The sequence below is a fragment of the Penaeus vannamei genome, chromosome 21, assembly GCF_042767895.1.
Source record: "Penaeus vannamei isolate JL-2024 chromosome 21, ASM4276789v1, whole genome shotgun sequence".
In the NCBI taxonomy this organism is placed as follows: domain Eukaryota; kingdom Metazoa; phylum Arthropoda; class Malacostraca; order Decapoda; family Penaeidae; genus Penaeus; species Penaeus vannamei.
Window position 1 is genome coordinate 17473895 of NC_091569.1, and position 5000 is coordinate 17478894.

At 45.6% G+C, this 5000-nt stretch overlaps 1 protein-coding gene and 1 long non-coding RNA gene across 2 annotated transcripts in view; both read right to left on the minus strand.

The window, feature by feature from the left end:
- The window catches only part of RhoGAP93B (MyTH4 and RhoGAP_KIAA1688 domain-containing protein RhoGAP93B), a gene marked incomplete in the record, with an annotated part of 240870 nt that overhangs the window by 144664 nt on the left and 91206 nt on the right, over window positions 1-5000 (minus strand).
- The window catches only part of LOC138865469 (uncharacterized), a 50312-nt gene that overhangs the window by 22709 nt on the left and 22603 nt on the right, over window positions 1-5000 (minus strand). The window contains exon 2 of the long non-coding RNA XR_011399389.1: window positions 1482-1530. This is a non-coding gene — a long non-coding RNA (uncharacterized lncRNA). The remainder of the gene's footprint in view (window positions 1-1481; window positions 1531-5000) is intronic.

Consider the following 5000-nt stretch of genomic DNA (forward strand, 5'->3'; position numbering starts at 1 on the left):
CGCAATTCTTCCAAAACATAATCACCATATAAAGTCTATTTTATCGAAGCAGTTGTACAATAACCTATTAGAATCATTTCAACATATTTCATCTCAAAATTACATAAGATCAATAGAGACAAACCGCTTTACTACGGTTACAAGGTACTCGATCGGACACTTAGCGAACGCAATTACGATAAACTGTTTTCATATCGTAGCTGACGAATAACTCTTGAATACTGCATCACATGTTCACTGCCTCCGTAATTACTTATCAAATTCACGACTATATATCCGTTTTTACATTCACACATATACTTCTATGTAGATGGAAAATATCAATGAACTTTCACTACTTTCAAGATTTATTTCATGAATATGAATTTAGCAAATGTCAAACACGACACAGACACGTCACACGAAGAAGGCTAAATCCTCGTGTCATTGCTGTACTGTATGGATCTCCCGTCACCGAGTTGACCCAATCAAAATATAACAAAAATCCAGCACCACAATCAGCCAACTAAACGTTCAGGTACTATGAAAAGACCTGCGCAGTACATTCCAGACAACCTACAATAAACAAATCCATCCTCACCATAACAAAGGAGTTACCACCAACTCACTTGTTTCTTTATTCAAGCAAACACTGGAACAATCAACAACACTTTCAGAGGAAATGTCTATAAACTCTCATGCCGCATCTTCATTCCTACAGTGAATCATGCGCATAAAAAATCGTACATAGATCTAACGAAAGAGGTGGATTTTTCTATATTCCGATCCAAAGTAGACACACAACATCCAAACAAGAGCGACCTGGAGACAGAAATGCCGTGACAGAATCTATATAATGCTAAGTCAATGGCCGACGTTACCACCACGACAATGCGACTTCAGGCAACGACCTCCCGGGCGCGCCGACTCGCTTGCGATTCTGAGCTCCGTGTGAAGGTGGACTAGAGTATTGATGAGCGTGTGCAATTGCGTGGGACGGACATGAATAACAAGGACAATAAGTGACAAAGAAGATACATCCGAAGAGGAAAATGCGACAAGAAAAGATAATTCAACATGAAGAAAAGGGATAGCTACGAAAGTTGCAAATATGACAAAGAAGAGTAAGCGGCCTATAACAATGCGAATGGAAATGATTTAGCAGACGGCGTTTTATTTGGGGAACTCGGCCGTATGAAGAGAATTTGTCTGGTGTTCCGTATTGTTTCGTTGATGAGACTCACAATCGACAAATACAGCTGCGTTTGTCAAAAAGTAATATCAGGAACGCACGAGCCAATTACCTGCAGAGAAAGTGGCATCACATCACAAACTTTCAAAAATAAACTCATGTATTCTAGCAAAGGTTTTGATGATAAAAGCAAACAAACAGGCGAAAAATATGCCATTCACCGTGCCTAATCTGTAACTGCAATGTGGCAAATACAGTTACGCTCAACACCTGTGTACTCTAGCTGATGCAGCCATGGAAGTTACTATACCTGTCTAGAGGTAGGGCTGGTGTGGGCACAACTTTAGACGGCACTGTACCTGAAATGGAAAAAATGGTTGAATACAACTGTCGATTATCACAACAAGATTCTACACACACACACACACACACACACACACACACACACACACACACACACACACACACACACACACACACACACACACACACACACACACACACACACACACACACACACACACACACACACACACACACACACACACACACACACACACACACATATATATATATTTATTTACATATACATATATATACATAAACACATAAATTGCGCATTCAGAAGGACGGTCGAAAGGATGGAAAGGGCGGAGAAAAGGAGAAAGCGTTAGGGAAGGGGAATAGAGGGGAAGGGAGGGGAGGGGAGGTTAGGAGAGGTGAGGAAAGGGGAGGAAAGAGGAGGGGAGGGGTGGAGAGCGGAGGGAAGGGAAGGTAAGGAAAAGGGAAGGGGTGGAGAGCGGAGAGAAGGGGAAGTGAGGGAAGGGAAAGAAAAGGGAAGGAGGAGGATGGAGGTACGGGGTAGTGTGATGAAAAGGGAGAAGGGGAGGGAGGGGGAGGGAGAGAGAGAGAGAGAGAGAGAGAGAGAGAGAGAGAGAGAGAGAGAGAGAGAGAGAGAGAGAGAGAGAGAGAGAGAGAGAGAGAGAGAGAGAGAGAGAGAAGGAGAGAGATTGAGGCATGTTACACAAACATCTTTCTACACGTAAATTTACCAATATATCAAGTCCCCCCCCCCCCCCAACGCCTCTACTGTAGCTTACGAAACATTTATTTAGCATTTTTTCACCGAGCAGGTCTCCTTTCCCGATGTCTCCTACCACCGCCGAGCAAGATAAGAGGGCGCCGTCATCTGGCGGTGCCTCAGCGACACCACCCTACTGCCCCACATAGCATACACAGTTTACATTCAAATCTCACTTGTTTATTATGGGGCCCCCGGCTCTCCAAACACAACCCGTACACACACAAGTCTCATTATTTTCTATTTGCGGTTAGTAACAGCTGATTCCACGCTTGGACAAGAGGCGGGAGGGCGCAGAGAAAGGGGAGGAGGGTGGTGGGGAATTCTTAATGACTGATGGAAAGGCGATGGACAGTTCCTCGCACTCATTACAGGAGCAGCTGTGGTCGGTCAACAACTTTTCTTGTCGTAAAAGATGAACATTGTAACTGAGCAGGTATGCATGCAAGTGCATAATGTTCAAATGTGAATGTAGGTGCTAATGTTTATATTGGCTGCATACGAGGCATATGAATGTGCATCATTCGCACACATGTTTATGAATGATCAACTGTAAAATAACATGCATACAACTTCCTTACATATGCAGGCAAACAATCCCAATCCGTAGCACGGTAGCCTCTTGGGCCACAAATAGGCCTCGATCCAAAATCAATAAAATCGGCCTATACCCCAGACAATTCCCCCAGTCACCATGAGGATTCCCCTGTCCTCTCCCCCTCCCGCACCCATTCCCTTTCCCCGGACTGCGGCGCCGAGCGCAGCTGCGTCACGCACCTGGTCATCCGTTGTCTTCAGCGGCCGTCCTGTTCAGCAAGAGCCTCGTGTGCCTATGGTAATACGTTCGAGTGTGTCCGCGGATATATAATATTCTTCGAGGTCACCTGGCTCGGGTACAGGACTACATGGAATGCTGCTCTCCTTCATCCCCCTCCCCCCCGCCCCTCTCTTCCACAACGACACGCGCGACGGCCTATTTGCATAACCCCATAGCCTCGCTGCTGCCAGTGACGGCGCCCCGACAAACAAAACCTGCGGCTACGAAAGAAATACACGAAACACCATTACTTTTATATCGTATTTCTGGACTTTCCCCTTCGTGCTCGGGAAACTTCCACGTTTCTTGTCCCCTTTTAATTAAAAGTGCTGCAACTGTAAGGAATGTGGCGGACATAACACAGCCTCATAAAAATACACTCCACCAAGGAGAACCTTCGCTCGTGACACATCCTGAAACCACTTTATCACGAATTAAAAGACTACCAAGATTAAAAGAAAGATTTTATGACAGACAAACAGAATGAGAGAAAAAATGCAAAGACGGATCGGCAGAAAATACGTTTCCGAACCAATCTCCGCCGAAGCCGCAAAGGCCTCGCCGCTCCCACGACCTTCACCGCTTCGCAAGTTCTTGAACCTGCCTGCTCAGTATGCAGGAGCCCGACGGAGCCAAACTCGATATACCGACGGCGAGCTGCGCCTCCTTGCTGCCTCGTCAAAATGCACATCTCTGTTTTGGCAGCCATGACGCGGTGGTGCATCTCATCAACACCTAAGTACTCGCGAAAGTTAAAGGGGACGGGAAGGGGTGTTAAGGTGAAGAGCTATGGTTAAGGGCTACAAAGGTAAAGTAAACGTCACTACTCCATTATTTACTAACAAGCTACTATGTTACACTTCCCTAAATTAGAGTTAGTAGATCTAACGCTAAAAAATAATTTAAAATAAAGAGTCTTTACTGGAGTCCAAATTTCCTAAAGCGACTTCCTCCTCCCTCCCGAGCCCTGTAAGAAAAATCTCTTCTCACTAGTTCCTGAACAAACGTTCACGAAGGGTAAACTCACTCGGGATATGGTGGGGGACGGCGAACAATAACCGAAAAGGTAAAGTTTACCTCCATCTAAGTGAGGAATAAATAGTAGAACTTTTCTTTGTCGAGGGGATAAAATCCTTCGGACTACACAAACACACATCCTATTGATCAAACACAAAAAGTACATTTCTTAAAGCGTCAACAAAATGTAAATATTTGTTTGATATTTTACTCCCCCTTCGCTCGCGGATGGGCGCTTCTGGACCTCGTGACCCGAAGTCCCAAGGCAACACAGTTATCTAACGTTGCATCACGCACTTCAACACCACCTCTGATTTGAATAAACGTTTCTCTAAGGGAAAATACACATAATATACCACGTCCGAAAAGCGTACATCGGTTTCCACATTACAAGAGAAAATACATAAAATCCTTCCTTCTAAACAGTAATAATCATAGCTTCGTTTTCGCCTGCAAAATGGACACAACATAAACATAATACCTAACATACAGCGCACTCAGCCATGCCACGACAAACCGCCAGCTGCATGCCAAAACACATCCGAGAGAAATAAATAAAACCGACGGTTCCTTCGGACAAAACAATACACACAGCATATCCTTTTCCGGCAAATCCAATCAGACTAGTCCAAGAATAACGTGCAGTTGCCGCGCCGAAGATCGTAATAGCATGCACGCTTCGGTTGACAGCGGCGGATATATACAGTGGGCCGGCGCGCGTCTGGATCGTCGGAGGCTCCACTTATGGCACTGCCCTTAATTCATGCGTGGACAGGTTCCCCGTTCCTTTCTCAGCCGCGCTTCGGCTTTTTCTTGGGATCTCGTCGCGGTAAGCGTGCGCGCGCGAGGTCGGGGAGGAGGCCTTTGGTAATGGTTTGGGTCCATTCATGTTTTGGCTTTGTGCGCGCGCACAC